This window comes from Prionailurus viverrinus, chromosome D2, assembly GCF_022837055.1.
Source record: "Prionailurus viverrinus isolate Anna chromosome D2, UM_Priviv_1.0, whole genome shotgun sequence".
Lineage (NCBI taxonomy): Eukaryota > Metazoa > Chordata > Mammalia > Carnivora > Felidae > Prionailurus > Prionailurus viverrinus.
Window position 1 is genome coordinate 70272882 of NC_062571.1, and position 26896 is coordinate 70299777.

Here is a 26896-nt window from a genome sequence, read left to right on the forward strand (position 1 = left end):
ATTTGACTTCTAAGACTTGTCTACTTAAAATAGACAGGCTTTTTTATTATAAATGTTTCATGCAATGACTGTGTTTTTTTATACAGTAAATAAATATCTGTTAACCCCTGCAAAGTCATGCATTTCTTATAACTTGGCTATCTGTTTTGTTTTGTGAAATATATATTGTGTAGAATTTATTTTGCGTAGTTTAGATAGCTCTTGGCTAGTATGTAAGCCCCAAAAATATGTGATTAATAATAATTCCATTGATATTTTACATTTAGTGTTATGAAAATGTTTATTTTAGAAGAGCAGGTATAATGAAAATAATTCCAAAGATTTGTTTTTGTGAATGGCTGGTGTTTTTTCTTGACCTGGGTTCATGGCTATCCTATATTGGCTTATTACTATGTGATGAGGTCTAGGGAACTGAATCAGAACAAAACAAATGGCATTGGCATTATAGTAATGGTGAGAATACTAAAAAAAACTGTAACCCTTCCAGATTCATTAACAGTGGGGCAGCCCTTCTTTCTAACATTATTAATAGATTGGCTTTCTGCCCTGATTGGAATAAAAACCACCTTTCACTTGTTCCTTTTGTCCTTGGGCTCAACTTTAGAAGTGACTGCCCTGGTGAAGAATGTCAATAACAGAAAGAGCCCTGAAGGTCAGGTCAAAGGACCAGACTGGTTCTAGCTCTTGTGTGTGTGACCTTGAGCAACTCACATAACCTCCTAGTCTCAGTATCTACTTCAGTAAAATGGAAATAATATTATATGTCTCAGAACATTCCTAAGAAATAAGGGGTGCCTGGATGGCTCAGTTGGTTAAGCGTCCAACTCTTGATTTCAGAACAGGTCACGATCTCAGGATTGTGAGATGCAGCCCCATGTTGGGCCGCACTTGGCGTGGAGCCTGCTTAAGATTCTCTCCCTCTCCCTCTACCACCCCCCTTTCTGCCCTCCCCACCACTTGCACACTCTCTCTCTAAAGCAAAACAAAACACAAAAATCCTAAGATATGATCCCATATGTGAAAATGTTTTATATAACATAAAACTCATAAAACTATACAAATATAAATGTTATATTAATTTGTAGTCATTTGATGATATACAGGCACTTTATTCGCAGAAAAAAATTTTATTGTGGTTAAAATTTGTATACATTTAAGGAATTTTTAAAAATTGTTACTTTGACATCTTTGGGGAAGGTATCCCTATGCATTCTGAACATCTAAGGACTTGCTTTGACAAAACATCCCATTGGTGAGTCTCTTTCCACATGGGACTGGGTTGGGTTGGGCATATTCTTGCTTTGACACTTGATCACAGGGCTTGATTTGTCTGATTGGGCTACCTTTTCTCTTTCACTATACCATTCATGTATTTCCATCCCAAAGCTTAAGGAAGTTATCAAAGAAGATCACAGATACTAGAGGATCATACATTGACGAGATGATAAGATTGAATGGAATTTGATGGTGATTCCTTTTGATGTGTGCTAAAATACAACATTCACATCAGCTTATCAATGTAGTCAACATGGAAGAAGGTCACTTTAAGAGTATCCCCAAAACCTACCTCCATCCCCTTGGACTTTTTGGTAGAATACAATGGTAGATTATAAAGTTTTGTAAAATTAGGTATCTATTTGTCATATAATGCTTGGGAAGTTCTTGCAGACTATAAAACCAAGTCTGGGAGGAGGACCAGGGTGGGCTTTGTGGGTAATGACAGATATGGTACAGCCTTTGCCTAGATAAGAGTCATCACGATAATTCATTTTCTTGAGTTTGAAAGTGGAGTGAGAAATGAGAAAGCAGGCACAAAGGCAGGCACAAAGCCTTTGTCCTGTCCTTGCATCTTCCTAAAGTAACGTGAGGAAAAAGTCATTGTGATGGGCGCCATGTTCTTTCTGCATTTGCTGCTTCCCATGTAGCCCTCAGCCTGGTCAGGCCTAGTCAGCCAGCAGTTTTGTGTTTTGCTTGTGATGTAAATTTATGATGCTGATCATTTTGTTATAGTATTGGTAGAACAACGTCTTTCAAAAGGAAAAACTTTTAGCATGTATTGGTTTCTTTTTCTTAAAGACTGTGAAATGCAAGGAGGAAAAGCAGTAGAAAAGCTAGTATGACTTGAAAGAGCAGAGAAGAGGGGAATGGTTTCCAAGTATTGGTCTAATAGTTCTTCGACCACAACAGGAGTTTTCACCAGGCCACAGCAAAATGAGAAAAAAATTACAAAGTAGTGATTTTCTCATAAGCCAGATTTTATTAATTTAAAGGACTACACTTTTTCTCAGATGATGTTTTTTCTATTTTGGGGTGATAAAAGACAGGTTAGTTTTATGATGTGATATAAATAGTAGGTGGAAGTTATATATTTATTTTCTCTCTACCCAGAAAAATAACAAAATTGGCAATGCTATTTGGGTCCTCTGAAATGTTTTTAGAAATTTTACTTTTCCACAAAATCTAGGAACTATTGTCTGATCGGCTGAATTGGAGAAAGAGGGAACAACTCCATCATTTGGGCTGGTAATTGATCAGCTCTGTGACTTTGAGAAATCACTTAACTTCTCTGTGCATGTTTTTGTATTTGTAAAATGGAAACCTGACACCAGATTCTATGAATCCCAGAAGGTTGTTATAAAGTAAAATGAGATCATATATATTCAGGTTCTTAGAAAGTAACGAAGGCTCTGCAAAAGTCATCATTTTTATATGTTACTGTCAGCGAAAGTGGTCATCTTTCAAAATTATTGGCAAGAGATTTCAACAAAAATCTGTAAACTTTTCTATTCATTAACTTGATGACTATTATTGACAAATATCGTAAGAGAAAGTTCGATTATTATATATGATCAATTATATGTAAATAGAATGGAAAGCATATTAGTTTGACCACTAGTATCCTCCTAGCAAATAATGAAACTCATCTCCTACAGTTCTTGAATCATTTATTTTGTCAAATTGGCAGTTATTGTGACTTTAAGAACAGCTACTCAGCAGAGGAACACATGTCCAGAATGCATTTGGTCTGAGAAAAAGTACATGATTATTTCTAAGTGCCGTTTATACCTTGATATATATTGAGTTTAATACCAATCAAGTTTCTTTCATGGATCCCTTCCTTTTTGAGAAAATTTATGAGATTACAAGTTAATCGAACAGCTCTATTTAGAAAAGAGGCAGATGGGAGAGTAAATGATATTAAACTAAAGAGCTGATGGTAGGACATGTTAGTCTAAGACTAATATCAAGAGGGACAGTTATCAGACTCATTAACAAACTACCTTAAGAGTGACCATCAAAGATGAAACACCATGGTGGTTGTATGAGCCATTGGCTTGACTTGGTTTGACATTTCTTATAAGTTCTTGTCCTAAAATCTGTGAATAAAAAGGGACTCTTCCTTTTTTCATTTCCTGCTAATAATCAAGTATGCCTCTTAGCTGTGGAGATAACCATTTTATTTGAGGTCCAGGACTTAAAACTCTGAGTCATCTGCCCTTTAGTCTGAAAATATGATTTTTCTTTCCTTTGCAGTAAATTATCCCAGAATTACAACAGGCACAAAACTAGTGGACACTGTATGGTTAATAAACAAAATAGGTTGAAAGAGAAATTACACAAGGGCAGAAATGCAAGGCTCACTCTTTCCTTTCAATAGGTAAGCAGATAGTTGGAGATAGTCATGACTATTCCACCCTGTACTTTAAATGGGCCCAAGTGCACCTGCCAGTACGTCTCCGGAACCATGAGAGTGTCTTCCTACAGTTAGTAGCCTCACATCTTTGAAGAGTAGGCTGTACCAGTTATTAACCTTGCTCTTGCCATCCCTGAGTATCTAAGTATTATGAGTCAGCACTCCTTCGGCCGGGAGCCACAGCAAGCCACCCAGCTCTGGTGTTCCATTTGGTCATTGATCTCCTTACAAGGTGCTCTACTTTTGCCAGTCTTCTGCTGTGAAGAAAAGGTACTCCATCCTCCCTTCAGGTCCCTGCAGGTTCCCCACCATGGACTAGTGATTGGATATACGTAGAAATAATGCAATGTTTTCTTTCTCAGTCTTCTGCCTTCGTTATCTCTTTAATCCTCACCACAACCCTGTGCAGTCATTGCTCTTTTCTCATTTTACAGATAGAAAAACAGGTACAGAGAGGTTATTTGCCCACACTTATAATCAAGCTAGGAAATAGTACAGTCAGACTGTCTGATTCCATGCTCTTTTTTTTTAAATTTTTTTTTTCAACGTTTATTTATTTTTGGGACAGAGAGAGACAGAGCACGAACGGGGGAGGGGCAGAGAGAGAGGGAGACACAGAATTGGAAACAGGCTCCAGGCTCTGAGCCATCAGCCCAGAGCCTGACGCGGGGCTCGAACTCACGGACCGCAAGATCGTGACCTGGCTGAAGTCGGATGCTTAACCGACTGCGCCACCCAGGCGCCCCTCCATGCTCTTAACCAATAGACCACACTTAGATACGAATGGGTCCCACATACCTAGATTTTCCAAAGTGATCTGTTGTAGTCCAAATATGTCATGTTCTCACATCTATTAAGTTCCCTTTCACATAACGTATTCTAAAACTATTGAATACTGTGTGTCATGTGCTGAGGACACAGTAGCATCGAGATAGCCAAGATCCCTGTTCCCAGGCAACTTATGTATGGAGATAGGGTTTGGGGGCAGAATGATACAGGCATTTTGTTGAACTGATAAATGAATGGACTCGTACATTTCAGATAGTGGCAAAATGAAGCAAGGTACTGAAGAGTAACTGATGAAGGCTATCTTAGGCTGTCTAGTCAGGAAAGACTTCCCAGAGAGATGCGTTGTAAGCCGAGTCTTGAACAGTACAAAGGTGCCATCAATAAGCAGACTTGGGGCAGAGGATCCCAAGAGGGCAAAGCAAACACAAAGACTCTAAAATGAGAAGATGTTTGCGATGTCCAGGCAACAGAAGACCAAGATGGCTGCCTCAAAGTAGGCAAGCAGTCATGGTACATGATTAGGTCAGAGCCAGATGGGGTGCAGAATCTGTGGGGCCCCAGGGCATGGGAAGGAACCCTGAATTTGACTCTTAGAGTGTGATGTCATTGGAGAGCTTTCAGCAGACAAGTGGCCTGATCTGAATTGTAGAAAACAGGGATTGTAGGGGTCGAGTGGCAAAGGAATGGAAACAAGGAGACATGTTAGGAAATGTTTACAGTAATCCCAGATATGGTTCTTTTACTAATTGAAATGAATAGAAGGATTTGATGGTAAAGATATGGGAGAAATTATAAGTCATTTTAAAAGCCATACAGGGGCAAGTAGCTTGAAATCTGTCATTAACTTCCTTAACAATTGGCATAAGATCCCAAAGATTCCTTCTTAAGGATACCACGTCCCCTCAAATGGAGACTTACTAGTTCTTGGACCTGGGTGGGCTTCAGCACATACAATGGCTAGTCCATTGTGCTATTGGTGGTGGACACTGCAATTATAAATCTGAACTTGAAACCAAGTTTCTGATGATATTTTATTTGAAAAAAGATGATAATGATACCTATTTCCTAGAGCTTACACAAGGCATAAATGAAATAATGTATGTAGAAAGATGTTTAAAATTATCTCACAAAAGTATGGGCCCTTTTTCCTCTAGAAATCTTCACTTTAGGTAGGTTCTGAATATAAACATACATTATCTCTTAGCTTAATCTTGTATAGTCTCAAGAGGAAATGTATCAGTTCTTTACTACCCAAAGTGGGGCTCAGAACCAGCAACAGCCCCTGGGAGCTTGTTAGAAACGCAGGATCTTGGGTCCCATTTCAGATCTACTGAATCAGAATCTACATTTTAACAAGATGAGCCAAGACACTTGTGCACCTCAGAATTAAGTTAGATGTCCACTTACCAGTGTTAGCGTTTAGTCTGTGCCTGCTTGAACTGGATAATAGCCATGTCGTTGAATCTCACATACATGTGTAGATCATGTATATCTAAACCTGCGTGGAAAAATTTAGGCAGGTAGCTATGTCTAGTTAATACCTACACTTCCTATGGAGTAATACATATGGTAGTGTCTGTTGATATTGGTGGCATTGTATATGAGGGTCTTGCTGAGGAGCTGTAATAATTCTTTATGTTACTTTGTTTAGGAAAATACGAATAGGCATTCCTTGGCAACTAGAACAGCTAGTAACCTATCCACTAACCCAAAAGAGACTCATTATGACACTTTATTTTTCTCAAAATACATTTTTCCCTATATTTAACACTACTTACATTATTTTTATTTTATTATTTTTTTATTTTAAGTGGTTTGTTTTAGTGTTTATTTATTTTTTTGAGACAGAGAGAGACAGAGCACGAATGGGGGAGGGTCAGAGAGAGAGGGAGACACAGAATCCGAAACGGGCTCCAGGCTCCGAGCTGTCGGCACAGAGCCCGACGCGGGGCTCGGACTCACAGACCACCGCGGGATCATGACCTGAGCCGAAGTCGGACGCTCAACCGACTGAGCCACCCGGGCGCCCCTAACACTACTTACATCATTTTTAAACAAATGGTATATTCATCACAATTTCCTGTGTGTCTTGTTTTATCAGGGAAATGCAAAGATAGATGTTCTGCGTAAGCATACTACCAATGTTCACGTATTTATAAGTTCTTTTCATAAAATACATATTTTCTATCCAGGCCATATTTGTTGTAGAAGTGACACAGGAGATTCTTCCATTTCTGTTCGAGGGTTTTCTTGGAGTCCTAGTTCTTTTCTATGAGGATTCTTGTTGTCTCTTTCTTTCTCTCACTTGCTCTCTTTCTCTCTCTCTTGTGAAAGGATTCTCACCATCTAGTTAATTAACACATCCTCACATATTTGTCTCCCTCCTTACCTCCTCTCTCTCTCTATATATATAAAAAAGCAAGTTCCAGTTATGTAATACAGTACTATCAACTGTGGTCACCATTGGTAGATCTTCAAGCCATATCCACTTTGTAGCTGACGGTCTGTGCCCTTTTTCCAAAGTTTATACCCCTTGCAAATATTTTTTTAATTAAAAAAATAGATTTTATTTCAAAACTATGTAATACTTACCTAATTTTAAGCTGCAGATAGTCCCCATTTTAGGGCTATACTTCCACAGACCTGTTTTACATGATATTTTCAGGTTATTTTTGCTTTTTATGATTTTCCCTCATCAAAATCTGAATATATTTGCCCTAGTAGAGTAAGGCAGAGAAACATATGGAGCACTTTTTTTTTTCTTCTGGGAAACAAATAATTCTTAGAATTATAGCATTTTCATGAGAATAAGATAAGCTATGTACACCACTTTTGTCTACTTTGCCTACATCTTTTTTTGAGTTCATACAAGAAAAGCAATCAATCAAGTATCAGCTTACCTTTTAAAAATCAAACCAAATGTGTTTCATGTTCAGAACTTTTAAAAGAATCAGAACACATGCATTTAAGATATGCAGTCCCTTCCTTTGCATCTTTGATTGTCTCAGAGTCTTGACTGAACTACTGATGGAGTTTTCCAGAGAGTTTCAAGGAGTTATAGGAGGATTATGAAGTAGAAGTCCACAATACTCCAGTTTTATCACATTCTGTCTTTTGGTTCTTAATACTGTCTTTCAATTTCCCTTATTATTATTACTATTATTTTAACTCACCGTAGAATTCATTTTGAACTTTTAAAAAATTTTTAATGTTTATTTATTTGAGAGAGAGAGAGAGACAGAGACAGAGTGTGAGTGGGGGAGGGGAAGAGAGAGAAGAAGACAGAATCCAAAGCAGGCTCCAGGCTTTGAGCTGTCAGCATGGGGCCCTACGTGGGGCTAGAACTCATGAACCATGAGATCATGACCTGAGCCAGTCGGATGCTTAACCGACTGAGCCACCCAGGCACCCCCTCATTTTGAAATTTTAATCAGTCTTGGAAGTATCTATCGAAACAAAGTTTTTTTTATAAAACTGAAGGTAGCCCTTTTCTTTATCATTTCAGGGTTTTCTTTTTCATGTCTCCTGACATTTTCTTAATCTTCTACCTGTTCCTCATTGTTATTATTAACCTCTTTCTTCTCTTTTCTCCTTCCTCTTTTCCTCCCTTATTCTCTTCAAGAAATCTTTTGAGTGTTCATTGCTGGGTACAGTGTAATAATTATATTCAAAAACACAGATCATCAAACATATTAATTTATCATCTACAGAAAAGATTGATGGATAAAACAATGCACAATAATACAAAATAATACATAAAACTATTTTTGAAGTCGTAAGCTAGCTTGAAACTGAGCTAATATCTCCTGCACAAAATATAAGAAAGTTTTTCTTTTTCTGTCTCTGTCTCCATTTACTGGTAAGTCATTTATAAGACTTCTTGGAAAGTAGATCCAAAAAGTATTAACTGTAAGTTTCTTGCGCTTGGAGCTGTTATCAGTTGGTAGAAGAATAAATTTCTGATTCTGTAATTTTAGTGGGAATGATATACATTATATAAAAGAAGGTGCACATTGTATTTCACGTTTTTAACAGGATTTCATTGAGCTCTGCTGAGAGTATCAGATGCTTCAGGGATGCAGAACTAGAAAGACAAGATATCCCACTCCTGGGTTATCTGAATAGATGATGTTATACCTATAAAGACCGATTCAGATTTTTTAATTTAAGTAATTTTGTGTAGGCACAGATTGGAATTCAGAAAGGCACTCCCATGTCCATACTATTGCAACAGTATGAAATTAACACTGTATGTTGTTCTATAATATAGGAACAGAAAATGGGATTATAAATTTGGATTGATATTAACCATCTACTTTATCCCCAAAAATATTTTAGGGAAAATATTTTTCTATAGAAATATTTTACTTTTTGACAGAAAAAAATTATCGCTAGAAATTCATTGTTTTGGGGCGTCTGGGTGGCTCAGTTGGTTGGGCGTCCAACTTCAGCTCAGGTCACGATCTCACGGTCTGTGAGTTTGAACCCCGCGAGTTTGAGCCCCGCGTCAGGCTCTGGGTTGATGGCTCAGAGCCTGGAGCCTGCTTCCGATTCTGTGTCTCCCTCTCTCTCTGCCCCTGCCCCATTCATGCTCTGTTTCTCTCTGTCTCAAAAATAAATAAACGTTAAAAAAAATTTACAAAAAGAAAAAGAAATTCATTGTTTTGGTTGTTGGAGTATGTGGTTACGCCCTCAGAATCTTCACGATCCCTTTGCTTGAACACGCATTTTTTTTTTAATGCTGATAGGAATTACTTGACCACGTCCTGCAAGTTTTTAAGCAGTCTACCCAGTGGTAAAATAATCACTTTTAATGTGCCATTATCACTTACTTTATAATTACAACCCTGTTAAAGTCCCACATCTCAAAAAGCTGTGGTTCTGCTCTGAAAAGAACAGGGGAGGTTGTCATTTGGGTGAAGCTCTTGAAGAATATTTTCGAGTTACGCTTAAATTTGCTTTGTGAGGTTCTCTGAAATATTGGTGAGCTCCATAGTGGTTAAGAAAAGGATGTCATTTATACCCTATTTGGAGAACCTTCTCCTTAGGTGGTCCAAGTGAATTCATAGTGTTCATTTTTAATCCATTAAAAAGTATTATACTCATTTTTAAAGGTGTCTTACCCCGTAATGCCTGTAACTTTTCCATTTGGTTTGTAAGATGACACGTGAAGCCATTCTTATTCTGTTGCATCTCTGTTGAGTTGAGAAAAAGAATGCCGACCAAAGCAGATCGCTAAAATGCCAATTTACTTTCAAATATTACAGTGAGGACCGTTAAGCCTATGACCTTGTTGCACTGTACTTATATAACTTTCCTTGGGATTTTTTTTTAATCAGGTTTATTTTCCCTTTGAGTCTGACTTCTAGTGCCCAGAAGTTTTCTTTTCAGCAGTGTTTATGTATTTAACAGAATTTTCTGAGGTGGGTGCTACAGAATTTTCACAGCATGGGTTCACATTGGACTAAGACTTTGTGTACGACTTATATCAAGTGGAAAACTTGATGGGCATGAGCTTTAAAAATGTTTTTTTTGTGTGTGCGCTCTACATTTGAAGCTTTTGCCTGTATTTCCTGTTGGGCTACAATGTTTTCCAGCATCGCTGAAAGAGAACAAAGTCAACATTAAAAAATAATTTTCTTATTGAAGAATATATTTTTCCAGCTAAAGTCATTATCAAAGAGACTGTCATGGTGGGTCACCATTCATGTATGGCACTGTGCTGCCCTTTTGCATCTTGAGGTATAAACTCTAAGTCATAGTTAAATAAATATCTATTTATTTAGAGAGACGAAACCACCCTAAAGCCAGACGAGGAAGTTTTTTGAAGACTGTCCCTTTTGCAGGAAAAATAAGCGGGTTGTTGAGTAATCCTGCCATTATCCTCCATGTTGGTAGTCTCATCACAATTTATTGCCTAAGGTCCTGATCCACATTAAAAGGTGGATATTTATGTCCACATAAAATACACCTTTAAAATGGAGCTAGTTTTCTGCATTTCCAATTTCTTTTTAAGTTTATGTATTTGTTTTGAGAGAGAGAAAGAGCATGTGTGTAAGCATGAGCCTGGGAGGGGCAGAGAGAGAGGGAGAGAGAGAATCCCAAGCAGGCTCCACACTGTCAGCGCAGAGCCCGACGTGGGGCTCGAACTCACGATCTGTGAGATCGTGACCTGAGCCAAAACCAAAAGCCAGACAAACGCTTAACTGACTGGGCCACCCAGGGGCCCTTCTTTTTGTTTATTTCCACTTTCAATGCTCTTTGCAATATGTGGCACTCGAAAAGAGCACAGCAGAGCCCTAACATTTATTCAGAAAACAATTATTGGGCCCTAAGAAGTTAGAGTCAGGGTTCATTAGCCCTGGACTGAGCTAAGCCGATCTCTGAAATAGCAAGAAAATACTGACTTCAATTAATATTATTAGCAAGATTTGTATTTGGGAATAGGGTAGGGTAGATATTCAACCCGCCTGAAAGGGAAAACAGATTTTATATAATTTAGAAAGGAACAGACCGCGGCACTGTCCTAAGCACTTAGAATAGTAAGTTTCTGTAATAAGGTGGAATATCTTGGCAAAATATCTACCAGGGAAATACATAGCTCTAAATCCCCATAATAAGCATGATTCGTGTTTTCAAAGCAAGATGCAGGAAGTAATTAAGTCCATTTCATCGTGTCAGGGAAAGACTTGGGAGAGATGGACCTTATGGAATAAATACAGAAGAAGGAAGGAGAAGTGGGTAAAGCATGAGCAAAATCAGGGTTTGGGCAAATACATGGCTTGTGAGAATTTCTAGAGTGTGTCCTATGGCGTATCTAACATTCACCTTAGTTATTAAGTATACTTGAAAGTGGTAACATTTGTTTTGAAAACATTTTCCATCAAACTTTTTATTATTTCAGAGTAACCTTCCCAGTTACCCCATCCATTTTAATAGTCAGATGTGTAATTATTTTTTTAAATATAATATGGAGGTTTTTAATGCTCTAAATTATAAACTTGGGTCATTTTTAACCCAATTTTGTAATTTTTAAATACTTTGTTATTATGTGCTGAAAATAATGCTCATATTAAGAGTAACACTGTAGGGGCGCCTGGGTGGCTCAGTCGGTTAAGCGTCCGACTTCGGCTCAGGTCACGATCTCACTGTCCCTGAGTTCGAGCCCCGCGTCGGGCTCTGTGCTGACAGCTCAGAGCCTGGAGCCTGTTTCGGATTCTGTGTCTCCCTCTCCCTCTGACCCTCCCCCGTTCATGCTCTATCTCTCCCTGTCTCAAAAATAAATAAAACGTTAAAAAAAAAATTTAAAAAAAAAAGAGTAACACTGTATAATTGACTTTGAAATTTTCAGACTCTTTTTACACCTGTTATCTCATTGAATCAATTGATAAATTAATTTATCCAGAATGGAAATTTTGGTTCAGACTGAGTTGACTGTTCCCCTGGATACTTCCCCAAGTGCTATCTATTTTTACCAACCAGAGTGGATATTAAGTTTCCTTTGGTTTCATGAAGGAATCAACGTTTTTTGCGTCCCTCTTCCTCATTAACATATCTATAAATTGTCTATAATTATCTATACTGTTCAATGCTCTGGACAGACTTGTGGATGATTCAGACCCGGACCTATTCTCTAAACAAACAAACAAAACTCTCATAATAAGACAGCTGCACAACTTTCAAGGATGCACCAGTTTTTCTCCCTGGTGTAAGCACAGAACTTTTACAAAGTCATCCAGATTTTTCATGTGGGATGAGTTAAAGAGATTGACTGGAGTGACTTTGTTAATATAAAAAGGAGACCTTTTTTTTAAAACACTATGACCCTAAAAGGTAAGCTTGAAGATGGACCAAGTATCTATTGCCTCACTGATACCGCCTGCCAGCTGTGCATTTTCTTACTACAATGAGTCCCCTCATTTTTATTGCTGTGTGCAAGGTACAGTGTTTCATTTTTCTTCCTACTCGGGCTTCCTGTAGAATACACACCCCATATAGTTCTTTAAATTCATACTGTTGTGAGAACAAGTCAGTCTTTCTGTTCTCTCCTTTGTTAACTGTATACCGCATGGAGGAACAGCTCTTTCGTGCCTTCCCCGAGTTCCTGGACTCTGCTCAAATTAAACACCGTAAGAGTATCAGCAGGTTACAAAGGCAAAGTGTATCTTCCTCTTCGGCATTTTTGTATAACAGCGTCTTGATTATATGGAAAATGCTAACAAATTCAAGCAAACTAATCGTCTCACACCCACCCTTTATAAAATAGGACTTCATATCTAACACACAAAAAGTAGGGTGACCACATGTATAATGTTTGCTCTCCTTTGCGGCTAAAAAAAAAAATCTATGCATATAAAATGCATAAGAATTACTTTTTAATCCAAGAGCCAAGTCAGATCACCTGTCTTTCACCTGCAGTGAAGCAAACTGGAATGTTCGTGGAGCTTTGTAACTAGACAAGTTCAAGTCTTGGTTACCGCATAATAACTGGGAGACCTTGGGCAAGTTCCTTAGACTTGTCTAGCCTCCGTTTCCTAACACATAAAACTTCTGCAGGTCTTCTACGTGGAGGTGGCTGTGAGACTTAAATGAGGCAAACTGTACAAAACACCCATTGCCTGTTAAGTCCACCATAGGTGCTCAGAAATGGTAGTTGCCATTTGTGCTGCTTTGCAGGGTAGCACCAGCTGCTGTGACAAGTAAACCCCAGGTTCCCGAGCGGCTGGCTACAGTCAAGCATGTTGCTCACTGCTTCGAACAGTCCAACGCAAGTGTTCCTAGTGGGCAGACAGCCTTTCAGGTGGCGATTCAGAAATCGAGGGTTCTCCCGCTTCGTGGCCCTGCCCTGCATGGAGGCTTCGGAGTCCTCTACGTTTTGCCAGCGACCGGGTAAAGCCAGCATGGAGGAGGCCCACCCACTTTCCCACCTCCGTCGGCAGCAAGCGACACACGTCGGTTCTGCGTGCGTTTCGCTGGCAAGGACTGGTTGGATGGTGTCACCCGGATGTGAGGGGAATAGGACCCCTGGTTCCAAATGGACAACCACCTTCCAGTCACAACTTCGTACGAACGCACGTGGACAGCTTCCCCTCCTGCCGTATCATTTATTCCTTGCCCACTTTACTGCCTCATAATCAATCAGTTAAAAAGCCCTGGCCGGTAGAAAACAATGGGGGGAGGTGAAGGAGTAGGGGGCTTATGGGTCAGGTCAGTGGATGTAATCTAGGATTTCTGACAAATGAAACTTTCTCTTATCTATGTTCTGTGAATAGACCCAGGAAAGAGTCAATATCATTTGCTTTCTTTTGTAGCAGGCATTTATCGCTATTCACTTCTCAAATTTATATTCCTTAGATCTGTAACAAAAGATAATTCCACCACATGTGTTTTCATCTAGAGTGTTGACAATAGATACAAGTCAGCAAATTTATTTATACCATTTCTAAAGTATGTGCTTCAAGAACACCGCAAAACGTCACAGCCGAGAGGAACCTAAGGAGACGGTGACTAAATGTAATATGGTATCCTGGATGGATCCTGGTATCCTGAAACATCAGACAAATGTCTGAGGACATTAGACGTAAATTTAGGAAATATGAATAAAGTAGGGACATTAGCTGACAATACTCGGCAATATTAGCTCACTAACGGTGACAAAGGTACTACGGTAATGTAAGGTATTGATAATAGGAAAAAGTGGGTATTAAATATATGGGAGTTCTCCATACTAACCTAATTTTTCCACAAATCTAAAACTTCTAAAATAAGCTTTTTTTTTTTTTTTAAGTACCTTGCTATCAGAGCAGTCTCCATATTTGCTAAATATCCACAGTGTGATCTTGTCACTGCTACAGACCTGGCTTCTCCTTCCTAACTTTTATGTCACCACTGTCAATAATTGGGCCTCCCCAGTAACTGACAGGACCCATGTCTGTCGAAAGCATCTTGCTCAGGTTTTGGCACTGGAAATGCCCTAGTAATGGATACTTCCTCTTTCTTTCTTCGCTCTTCCTCCCTTTGTGCCTCTAAGTCATTCCGAAAAGAATGATGTGAACTTTTATTTGGCTATCAAAAAGATCAGACTAATAAATTACTTCATCTTACAACACCAGGAAATACTAGATACATTGTATGGGCGCATGGTCCCAGTGTTCATGTGGTTCAGCCTCATGGGCCCTCTTTATTTTACTTATTAGAAGAATGGTGGTCAATATTTTTTTTTTCTCTTTCAGTTTAGAAGAGTAAAACAGACTATATGAGGACAATAGAAATAACTTTGTAAGAATATTAACATTATTGATAAGTTTCCCATTTCTGAATTTCCCAAAATATTACTGTTTAATTTTAAAATTAAAAAAGAATTTTATCTGTGTATAAAAGTGCCTAAAATCTATTCTTGAAAAATTATTTCATCATAATCTCTCGAAACATAACAGCAAGAGAGAGAAAAAGAGAGATTCTATTTGTGAATACCATGAAGAGGCAAGATGCTTGTAAAAACCTAATTTTCTATTTTTTTGTTTCTCCATATGTAACTGCCCAAATTGTGTAATACTAGAATTTACATCTAAAGGTCAATGTCTCTGAAAATTCTATAGTAACTGACTTTTAAAACTATATTCTTAACTTTTTTGGCCTACTTCTTTGGTTTATTCTGGCATCATAGTGATGATTTCCTTGTATCTCTGAACACAGTTGTACCCATTTCAGCAGTATTTATATGTGAAAGGAAGTGGGAGTTCGAATCCAGATTTGTTTGACCCTTGAGATCTTATATTGACCTTAGTAGGTATTAACTTTTTGGATCAATAAGAGTTGTTATTGACCTCAAAGAAAAGTCAATATCTGCTTGTTAATTTGCAGCTTGAAAATGTTATACATTTTGTTCTTCATTATTACCCTACTTATTTCAACCTTGAAAAAAAAATGTCTTTAGCATTTCTACCAAGAGATCATCTTGTCAAAACATTTTAATTTTGTTGTTTAAGAAGATAATCATTGGGTATGGTGGTCATTTGTGAGTAGTTCATTTCAGTTTCTTATAAAACTACAGCTGGCTGAGATTCATGCTGTTCAGGAAAGTGAACTATACTTCTAATTGTATTTTATTTAATGTAGTTTTTAACACTCGAGAAACAATTTAAATGATGTATAGCTCATGACAGGAATATTCTGACGTGTATATAGGAGAAATGAAAAAAAGGTAAATTGGAAGTGGTCTGAAAAGCAATTAATGATGTTTTTCCCTTTTCCATGTGTAAATAAAAAAGATCAGTGCAGATGAATGTTCAGCAGGTACTTTTTATGTGCATAAACATTAAAAGCTTTTAGGTAAGTACTTCATGTGTGGGTTTGAATTTTAGAGGCCCGTGCTTCTAAAGTTTTATTAAGTGTTTAAGTTTTAAGTATTGGTAGAGAAGTGACTTTTCACATCATCATTGTTTTGTATATTAACATGGAAATGTCAAGTTTTGCATAACTTGAAATGTCTCAGAATTGCCTATTGCTGAAATTCAAATGTCAGAACAATACTTCTGCACATATATGACTCTGATATTTCAACTCTAAAAACCTCATAAATGATTCAGTATCACTTTGGCCTTGTTATGATACAGCTTTAAAACGAGGCAGAGAGATTTAAATCTGGTTTAGGAAGGGGTAGTCCAGGCTTAAAGCACTAATCTCTCAACTCATTAATGATCATTAATCTTTTTTTAAAAAACCTATGTAACCATTTTTGTGAAGAATTTTAGTTTTAAAGAGGATCCTTTCAGTATTTTGCACCAGTACAAAAAAGTAAGCTATTTCATTTTTCAGCAACAGGATGGGCTTCTATCTTACTCTTTTGTGACATTGGTTCATTGTCATGGAGTTCTCAATACTGTATTTTTTTTTTTGAAAAAAAAAAGCTTTATTCAAAAGATGAAGGCTTTCTAGGACGTTAATGATAAATAGAGGCCAAATGGCCAGTAGAAGTCGACTTTCAACTATTAATTTACTCTTCTAAAGTTTGCATGGCATCTGTACCTTTAAATTTTTAAATTTTAGAGCTGGAACGAGCCTTAGAGGCGACAAACCTGCCTTTGTCATTTTACACAGAAAACTAAATCTTGATTCCTGGTCCCTATTTATTGCTAGCTGGTTTAATTTTTTATTTAAAAATCTCAAATACCGTTGACCATCGCTGGCATATTAATAGTTTGAAATAAAATACCTTTACCAGCCCCATATTTTTATATTAAGTATTTCCTTTATTATGGAAAAAGAGCTTTCCCCAGGGGAACTTTATCACTTGAAGAGGCTTATTTTCATATGTGTTCCTAATAGCCTGTTGTATTTCCTTTTCTAAGATAGAAGTTATGACAATTAAAATATGCCAGCATTTCAATATGATAAAATCGATATGTTTAGGGTCCTACTATTCCAGAAATAAAAAAAATGCTATCAGGGTCATAGCTTGGAGTGTGTACTTTGGCGTGTTTCAGTCTTCCTCTGCTAGGAGATTAGTGGAATTTAAGCTCTGTAAATTAAATTTTATTGCAAAATTATCTTCCGATGTTCAGCAGTAAAGATAATATTGAGTGATAAGACTGGAGTGGATTTTGTATAAAGCAATTACAGCATGAAGACCACAATCTGAATGAAAAACATGGCTCAAGATTTTCTATAACTGTAGAAAACTTCATTTGGGGATATGTTTAAAATGGTCTCATTTTATACAGGTGAGTATAATACTTAAGGTAGATTGCAGTTTGAAAGCAGCATTCCGGAATGGTTTTCAGGACCATTTATACATGGTGAGAGGGACAAATTTATATATGTGTGTATATATATGCACATATATATGTGTGTATGTATATATTTTTTCATACTTGAGAAATTGTTATCATTTCAAGAAGTCTCCATTACTGGAGTTCTTTCTATAAAGCGTGCTTTATCCAGTGAGCCTTTCTCTCTTTAGATAACTGCATATAAAATTTAAGATGAAAATACACATGGCGTATTACACTCTCAGCTTGGCACATGTAAAGAGGAACTTCTGCTCCAGATCTTTATTGTGTAATTGAAAAAGGATCTGGTCCTTCAATAACTTGATTTGTACCTCAACTCTTGGGTCTGGCCTTCACATAGCAATTACAAACAGGTAAGCACAAATATATTGTTCTTAAATTATGTGGAAGGTCCTTGGTTTGAAAGAGACTTGGCCAAGGAACCTTGGAGAAGACAATATGTGTGTGTACATGACCATGTGTGTTCACCACCGTCCCCCCCCCCCCCCCCCGGAACCACAGTTCATGTGTGTTTCTGGCCTTATGCTTTTCTTTTCCACCAGTTAGTCAAGTCATGTTGAGTGGGTGTCTGATATGAGCAAGTTGGTGTCACAGGATACAGGATACCAGAGTGGTAGAGACAGATATGGCTGGGTCACCATTTTGGCTTCATGCCAAGGAATTGAACATCTAATAATATTATACAGCAGAAATTATTAAAGGGATCCTGATGTGCATAGGATCCTGTCACCTTTTAATTTTTAAAAAAAAAAGGCCACTCCCTTCAATAAATAGTAACCTAAAAAAATTAATAATAATTCAGAAGTTATTTTTTCCTTCCCATTGGCAGCTTGGAAGAGATAGTTTATTGATTCAGTGTATATAAATACTTATCATAGGCTTATCATGTAACCATTACTTTAGGCAATTCATCCAGCTAAATGGAGTCTAATGCCATCATGAATGAAGACTGTGGAGGTTTATCAAGATGAAAATAGCCCATTAAGAACTGATCTGTACCAGTTTCGAGAAGCAGAGCCTGAGACCTGGCCCGTGAGGCTCTGGCTCGGAAAAGTTCACTCGGTGCTGGGCATAGACCAGCTCCACAGGCCCCAACTTTATTAGTGTGGAGATAAGCTGATTAGGTCTTGTCAATCAAAGGTGCCCATATCTCAATTGAGAGACACACACTCTCTCTCCATTTTTCTTTAAGCATTGAAGCAGGCAACAAAGAGAGAGATGTGTGGTATGCATCCCCACGGTTGTCGCCATGCAGGGTGCAAGGGTCCTGTGATGATGTGATGACTGTATTAAAGAGTACATCAATTTGTTTTAAAGTGTTTTGATTTTTTATGGTGGCATTAAGAGAGAGAACATTGTGGTTGCAGCTTTACTAGAAAGCAAAGAGTTCTAGAAGAAGAAAAAAAAAGTGTTTCTTTGAAGCCTACCAGGGCTTTGAATCTTGCTGTGCCAATGGGCGCTTAAGTGCTCCCGTAACTGGCATCCTCAGATCCACCATCAGCTTAGGAACTACCTTCCTCTCCAAATTATTCCTTTAGAGGAGCAGGAAAAAAATGTTAAATTGACCGACGTGATATTAATGTTTATCGACCACAAGTTGTATTTAGTTTTTTTTAATGATTTAAGATTTTGCATGAGCCAGTAACATCTATTGGATATACCAATGTACCCCGGTTCATTTGTAAAGAGCGGAGATACTTCAAAATGCTCCCCAACTATGGATGGGCAGCGTTGCTTCATTTAATTGTTTTATACAGAATAATGACTGCCTTGCCTTATATATCTGGAAGATAAACTTGACTAATGAATATAGGCTGTCAAAATGGAATTCTGTAGGGCTTCTGCTTGAGACCTCATCATCTAGTCAGTGTTGAGAAAAAGGTAGAGCGATGGTGTAGGGGGAAAACCTGGCCTTTTGTTCTTCACATCTGAAGTTTGCTCACTGCAGGCCTCCTTCCCACTTCAAATGCAACAACAGAAAGGAGCCCTTCCTCTTCTCCCCCTCACCCTGCATGCACCCCCCCCCCCCCCCCGGTGCCGCAATCCTGCATGGCCACGGTGGCACAGTGGATTATCTCTTTATCAACTATTCTTCCCTTCATTCCATCCGTTTTCCACTAACCAATCAGGCAGCCCTCTTAGGAAAGACTGGTGCTCATTTCAATAAAATGTGAATTCAGTACACACAGATCCACACAGCCATTCTAGATGTTGCTTGTCACAGAACAGAGAGGCATCCACACTCCCCAGACTTGGAGACCTCTATTGGGTGTCCTATGAGAAAAACAAAAATTTGAGTAGATGAAGACAGGACTAGTAATAGTGTCTGAAGTGGAAAAGGTATTCCATTTCACAGAATACTGATTAGCCAGAGTGGACACACTGTTACATAAGTGTGTGTGCCATGCATATGTGTGTGAATGTGCTCATGGGTACCTAGAAAAATGTGTCCAGCATTTAAGACATGTGAGATAGTAAAAACTACATTGTCACTGGTTCTCTACTGACCCAGACGGGGGTAATTGGCCATGATGAGCCTGTTCCAGAGAGTATGTGGTCTTGAAGTGCCTTCCTAATTGTTGGAAAGATTAGACATAGCTACGTTTTAATATACATAGATTTTCCATTCAGGATCCTTTGCCTTAAGACGTTTTATTACAGGGTTTATATTAATATCAATAGTCTTTATTTTTTTTAATCTTTATTTTTGAGAGAGTGAGCGAGAGAGACAGAGAGACAGAGTGTGAGTGGGGGAGGGGCAGAGAGAGAGGGAGACACAGAATCCGAAGCAGGCTCCAGGCTCTGAGCTGTCAGCACAGAGCCCGACCCAGGGCCCGAACCCACGAACTGTGAGATCATGACCTGAGCCGAAGTCGGACATCTAACTGACTGGGCCACCCAGGCGCCCCTCAATAAAGTCTTTAGAATGCTCACTGATTTTTTTTATAATAGTTAACATGCAACTTTCCAGAAATACCTTTTTAAAAATATATATTGATACATTCACGTCGGACACGGTGTCTCTCTATTCTGTATAAGCTCCTTCTCATTGCTTAGGTTTCTAGCTTAATGTTACTTTTTCAGAGAAGATTCTACTGACCACTCCATTGAAAGCAGCTTTGTCCTCATATCTTATCAGACCCTTCCCTCATAGCATTGATAGTAAATCAGGATAATCCATAACTCACTTTTTCTCATCTGCTCCAGAAGAATGTAAGCTTCCTGAGGGACATTTTTTTTTTTTTTTTGAGTGACTCAAAGAATTGGGCAGCTGTATTTTTTTATTTCAAAGAAAAGTGCTTATTTCCAAAAATTCCCCTGTAACCTTTAGCATTGCAATAATCATAGCCTCTTCCCAGACCACTTTTAAGGAGATATACTGTGGCTTTGTGGCATCTTAGGAGTTGGCTGTATCTGTCACTCAACTGCATTGAAATTCTTAATACTTTCAAGTAGTTCTCTCCAAAATACCATTTTGTGCATTAAAAAAAAAAACATTTTACATTTTACTCAGCAAAGTGATAATTAAGAAAAGTATACCCTATTTAAGTTAGTCCACCACGCAGCTGGTATATACCCGTTAATAAGCATTTGGTGGTAAAGATTTTAAGCCAATAATGAATCTGGATTCCCTTTTTCATTGACTGCATACTTTAGTTGTTAAGCTTTGTTTTTCTCTACTATTTACCAGTTATACTTTCATAAGTTCACTTCGGTAATTGCTTTTAGGCTACGAAATTAATAGCAAAAATTCAGTTGCAGTATGATCATGTTGACTTACCATGAGTTCAAACATATGTTTGTTTCACTGAAATCCTGAAACAAGGAGTATAGGAGGAAATGGTTGGACTAAGGGACATTTGCTAATAGTGGCTTTGTCATTATAGAAACCTCAGTTTTCCCCTTTATTATGTGATGAGCAGAACACATAACCATCTCTCGTTTAATGCTTATAAAGATAAACCCGGAAGTTATTCAACATTAGGCTGTAAGCATCTTCAGTTCCTAGCAATGATTTTGGAGGATTACTTTTTTGTTGTTGGTTTGTAAATTTAGAAGCTGAGCTCAAAAGGGAGTAAGATATTTTAACATCATTCTCTGATCACTGAATACTAAAAAAAAGTCTGTTTGAAATAATACAGGGAATTATACACCAAAATAGATCATGCTGACAATCCGCATTTGACAAAGCATTTTCCAAAAAAAGCCTTTAAAAAGAGAATTTAGGGATACCCTAGAAATATTTGGAAGAATATCACAAACTAAAGACTACTGTCCCTAATTTGCCCCTCAGAAGTATTTTCCATCAATTAGTAAATATGTTTTGAGTTGTTTTTATCATCATTTCACACACACCCCAAATTTAAACATCTATCATTGCACTCTATAGTGTACCAGAATTTACCAATGTCACTAGACATTCTTAGCCCCTGAGATACTACTTCCTTATTTCATAAAGGCAGAGGAGTATTCTGAGCGATTTGATGAATTTTTCTTCAGGAAAAAAAATTTTTTTGTAAATAAATAATATCAAATGCTTATTTTTCTGCTTCTCAAATGACCTTTAAGTACTTGTCATACAGAATAGTCCTGGTTTATCAGGAGTAAACAGACAAACTATTGGACACTGGAAGTTTGAAGTATCATCATTAAACTACCAAAATTCAAAAGCAATGATGTTTTATGATTTAAAAAGAAATGTGGGTTGTTGTTGGTTTCTTTCCATATTCTTCCTTGGCACATGAATATTTGTTCAAGGATTAGAGGGCCATGATCTTCTGTTTCTTTATGTTTACCTTGCAATTCTGCTAGACAAATGTTTATTTCTGAAGGTGGGTAAAATTGAGTATATTTAGGATAATAAAGCCAATATTACCTTAGTTTGATTTTCTTTTAGGATATTTTTCTTAAGTAACAAGTACCAGGTAACTTTCAGAAATGGGAGGATTTAGAAGGCAGTTTTACCTTTTAGTGTGTGTGTGTGTGTGTGTGTGTGTGTGTGTGTGCATGTGCGCCCGCGTGCATATATATAACTATATAAAATAGATTTTCTTTTATAACAACATCTAAGTGTCTCTTGATTCAGCTAGTTTTATCATAGCAATCACATGTTGTAGGGAGCTCTTTTGTACCATTAATAATAACTAAAACACAATCGTCTTTTTAAGGGAGAGAAAGAGAAGAGGGAAAAGGTGGAATTTGAAAAGGGGGGGGGGAGTCTGTTCCTATTCCTTCCCTGAGGCTGAACTGTTTATCACTCTATCCTCATTCGATAAAAGTGAATTTTATAATAAAATTTTCCCTAATCGGGCACTGTCAGTGGAGGTGTCTTATCGCTGAGAGGAAAATGACACCGATCCTATCGGAAAACAGAAACGATGTCACCATGTTCCCAATCACAGCTCTTCAGCCCCCATATCTACCTTCTCCACAAACACCAAGCAGTGCTTTTTTCATAAGAACATCAAAACCGAGCAAAGTCATTAAAATTGCACCCGCGTAGAGTTGCAGGGACCAGCCGCACTAGCGCAAAATGGGATGTGGGAAAACAGACTCTCTAAATGTGCTAATTCCATTGTCACGTGTTTACGGCTTAATTTTAATCAGTTAAAAAAGCCACACATTGCAATAAATTGGCATTATCTTCTGTGACACCAGAAGACACAGTTGGTTCAAGGATTTAGAGGGTCACTGGCAACAGTATATAGTATTACAGACAAAGTATTTTTACGCTTGAACTGCGGTAGCTAAGGTACAATCCCCAGTTAAGACTGCAAACAAAGACTATAACCCACATTGCACTAAGTTCAACTTGCAGACCACCTCCATCCTGGATGGACTTTGTATGCAAAACAAAGAATTTGGAGAATTTTTTAAAGACTAATTTATTCATCATATAAAAAAATGTTAAAGTAGCCGTTCAGTGCTGTCGCCTTACTGCATACGTGGCCATAGACCAATAGTCTTTCTCTAGGCCCTCTCAGTAGACTTGTCTTCCAGTGCTGATGTTTCATTGACTGTGTTTACATTGACCGTTCGACTTGCGAGCCTAAACAAAGATACATTAACACGCTTGAGGAAATGCAAACAGAAAATAGTGTCATTGACAATTGTTGAAGGCCAACAATGAAAGACTATCTCTAATGGTCTTAATTTATTAATGTCAAATTAGCACCAAGATATCTTTACACAATTAAGTTCAGAAATCACTGAGGTAGAAACTGCTGGCAAATTTAATTTTAATTTGTTCCATGGGGTTATTCTTAGGGTATCCATATCTCTATTTCAAAGCAGAATAACCCCTTGGATGTGGATTGACTACCCTGAATGAGACTATCTGTGAGTCGTTTTTGGACAAGTCATTTTTCGTGGCAAGGCGTTAAGACATCACTTTGGTTCTCAGCTTTGTACATTGTCAGTACCTTTACAATATAGTTTTGAACATTAGATATCATAAAGTTTGTTTTACATCATCTACTGAAATGCTGAGAACTGTCAAACCTCTATTTTGTGAAATAACGGTGAATGGAAAAAAAATCCCAATTTCATCCTGAAACTAGTTTATTGTTTTTGTGTGTGTGTTTTAATTGACAAATCTGACCTTGAGGGAGAAAAAAAAAAATGCAGCCATAACTTTTATGGAATGAAAAGAGCTTTCAGAATTAAATAGTTTAGCAGTGACTGAAAACAAAATAAACATTTGAGTGGCTTTTGTTTTAATTTTGTTCAGCGCTTTGAGGATCTGTTTATACCAAAAGCAATAGAGAGAAAAGATGAAATAAGAGTGAACCAAATAGAAATCATTTTTCAGTGCATTGTGCTTGTCTTCACTGTGAGTTTAGTTTTCTATAGTCGATGTCAAATTGATCAGACCTCTGCTGTGTGATTGAAGTACACTTTTTTTTAAAACATCTCATATTGTGCAGTTAAATGGTTAAGTTGTAATGCCTCTAAAACAGTTTTTCTGATCACACTCACTTTGCCACAGAGGCTGAGTTATTACACTCCGACCATGTTTAAACAACTTGAATAAATTTACAGGGTCACTCTTTTTTTTTTTTTAATTAATAGGGAACAGGAATAAGTGCAAATTTTGAACCCAGTTCTTCTCTTTGCAAGAATTCACAGCCTGCTCTGCACAAAGGGAGAATAGTTGGGGGCATATGGAAAGGACTTCCCTAGATGATGGCTCTTAGCCTTTTAAAGGAGACGCTCGCAAAAAATAACAGGAACGTTAATTGTGGAAAATGTGATGCTGGCTTTTGTCATATGTCTAAAAACAATTTCATTGACTTTGCTCAGACTTTACTAGTATCTATAGGTCTTTGCCAAATTTTTTATTTCTTTTCTTGCTTTTCTTTTTTGAGGAGATGAGCTAGTTTAAATTTTCATGTATACACATACGTATCTTTTCCCCTCATTGTATGTTAATGTTAAAAATGTTGTCAGAGATGATTGTTATATGCTGCCGTAAAGAGAAACAGCTCCCCCTCTATGTTTGACTGGAGACCCATAGGATGTGTTGACTGAAGGAGATTTATGGAAGGTAACGTGTTTATCAAGTTCATACACGAGGTAGCAGAACAGGTTTTATTCAGCCTTCCTATACCACAAAATTAATTAGCTTAATACAATTGCTAAGTTGAAATGTTTCTGATTTAAAATTCATAATGTATATATTTAGTGTTTGGGGGAGAAGACTGTTTAAAAAGATTACAAATCACAGTGTCATAGTTAACCTGACAGAAAACAACCATGGAAATATTAACTCAGCCACGTAACACTGTGCTTCTTTAGACTGTTGGCAGTGGAGGAAATAGAAAGTTTTAAAATTTATTTGGAGGCTGTGTAAAATGAGTTAAAAACTATAATGCTTCATGTTTAATGAAAAGGACTTTATTTATGTTTTATTTATCTTTCTCCTCGATTTACTTTAGTTTCACAAACAGCCGTGAAGTAGTTATGCAATAGAAACTGAATTCTTTCATGTGTAGCTACCATTTTTAAAAACTATGTTGTCTTTGTAAACCCTGCTTAAAACTTACACAACTGACTGTAGTTGGGGCATCAGTTAACGTTGTGTTCTACTTTTCTACACATAGGCGGCGCCATTGAGCCACTAGTTAAAGGAATATTTCCTGTGCTGCCTGCAGTACAGAGAAGTGGAAATGTGGAGTAAACGGGAGTGAAAAGGACTGGTTTTCAGCTTTTTAAAAATGTGTTACCAAATTAACACAGGGGGAAAAAAAAGCCTATCTTGATATACCCAGCTAACATTTTTCCATCTTTTAATATATTTCCTAATAATTTTAAATTTAATGTTTTTTAAAACACTTATTCTTTCAAGTGTTAATTATTTATTTCTTCCCACAGACATTAGAAAATGTATAAGGAAAACATAAATCTACAAGAACTACAATGCTTCATTTAAGCATGTGATGTCATTTTAATATTTTTATGTGACTGAAGATTATTTAAAATTTATTGTAATTTAAAAGATATGCTATTTAAAATAACTTTGAGGTGTCAAATATAATTAACATAAATGAGTGCTTAGAAATTTTACATTAACATCTAACTATTTAACCTCCATCTCTGCATGAGAAATTTGTGTAGTCAAAGTGAATATTGTTTCTTCTCTGATGGAATATAAGGAACTGTTCAATAAATCTAAATTAAGAACTAGTTTGTTATTGTGAATACACATTGAATTTCCATTAATATTGAGACTGATGGACATATAAAAACTGTAGTAATGTCTCTATTACATTTTTACCCTTTGGTTTAGGAATTCTCTAAAATATTAGATTTAAAATAATTTTTACAACTCTATTACACATCAACCTAAATGTTTCTTAACTTTTATATGTTGGAAAATAAGTTTTAAGTGTAATCAAGTACTTTTGTTAAATATATGAGAAAACTAAACTTTATGTGCAGCGTAAAACGCCATTCTTTGGTTTTTGCATTTTGTAGATCTACACATTCTGGAAGCAGAGTGCTCCGGGACCATTTCTTTGCATAAATACATCTTGTTTAAATCATTGTTTTCATATTTAGTAGTCAGACTTCTTGAGAAAACTGAGATATTACTCTTTGCTAATAGCAGAGAAGTTTGTGATTGAAAATTTAAGCGGTGATATTTACAGTTAACCCGTGGTACAAGTTCTGAAAGTGTTAGTGTTGTTGCCAGATGTGGCTCTTGCTCGGATCCCCAGCATTCAAGGCCCCACACGCTCTTGCTCATAAATGCCTCCTCGTGAACACTCCATGGCTCCATACGCAAATCTTCAGGGAAGAGTTTATAGAAAATGTGTTCTTCAACCGGTTCTGTGTTGGGGAGGTCTTCCCAATGTTTATTTATACTCAGGCTAACCTACAGCCAATCTGGACATAATATCTAAGTTTATCATAAGAAAAAAGGAATCTTAACTAACAGCTAGTAAAAATCTATTCTATGTAGTACAATATATATTGTAAGACATCATTTTTATAGCTTATAATGTAATTTACTTTATAAAATGTAGCTTGTTAGGGGTATAATTTTTATAATTTTATGAATTCATAAATGAATGAATTCCGGGCACACAGTTCTATTTTTCATTACCAAGAATTGTATGAT

The 26896-nt window shown here is 37.1% G+C and overlaps 1 protein-coding gene across 11 annotated transcripts in view; it reads left to right on the plus strand.

The window, feature by feature from the left end:
- The window catches only part of VTI1A (vesicle transport through interaction with t-SNAREs 1A), a 359148-nt gene that overhangs the window by 96422 nt on the left and 235830 nt on the right, over positions 1-26896 (plus strand). The window lies entirely within an intron of this gene.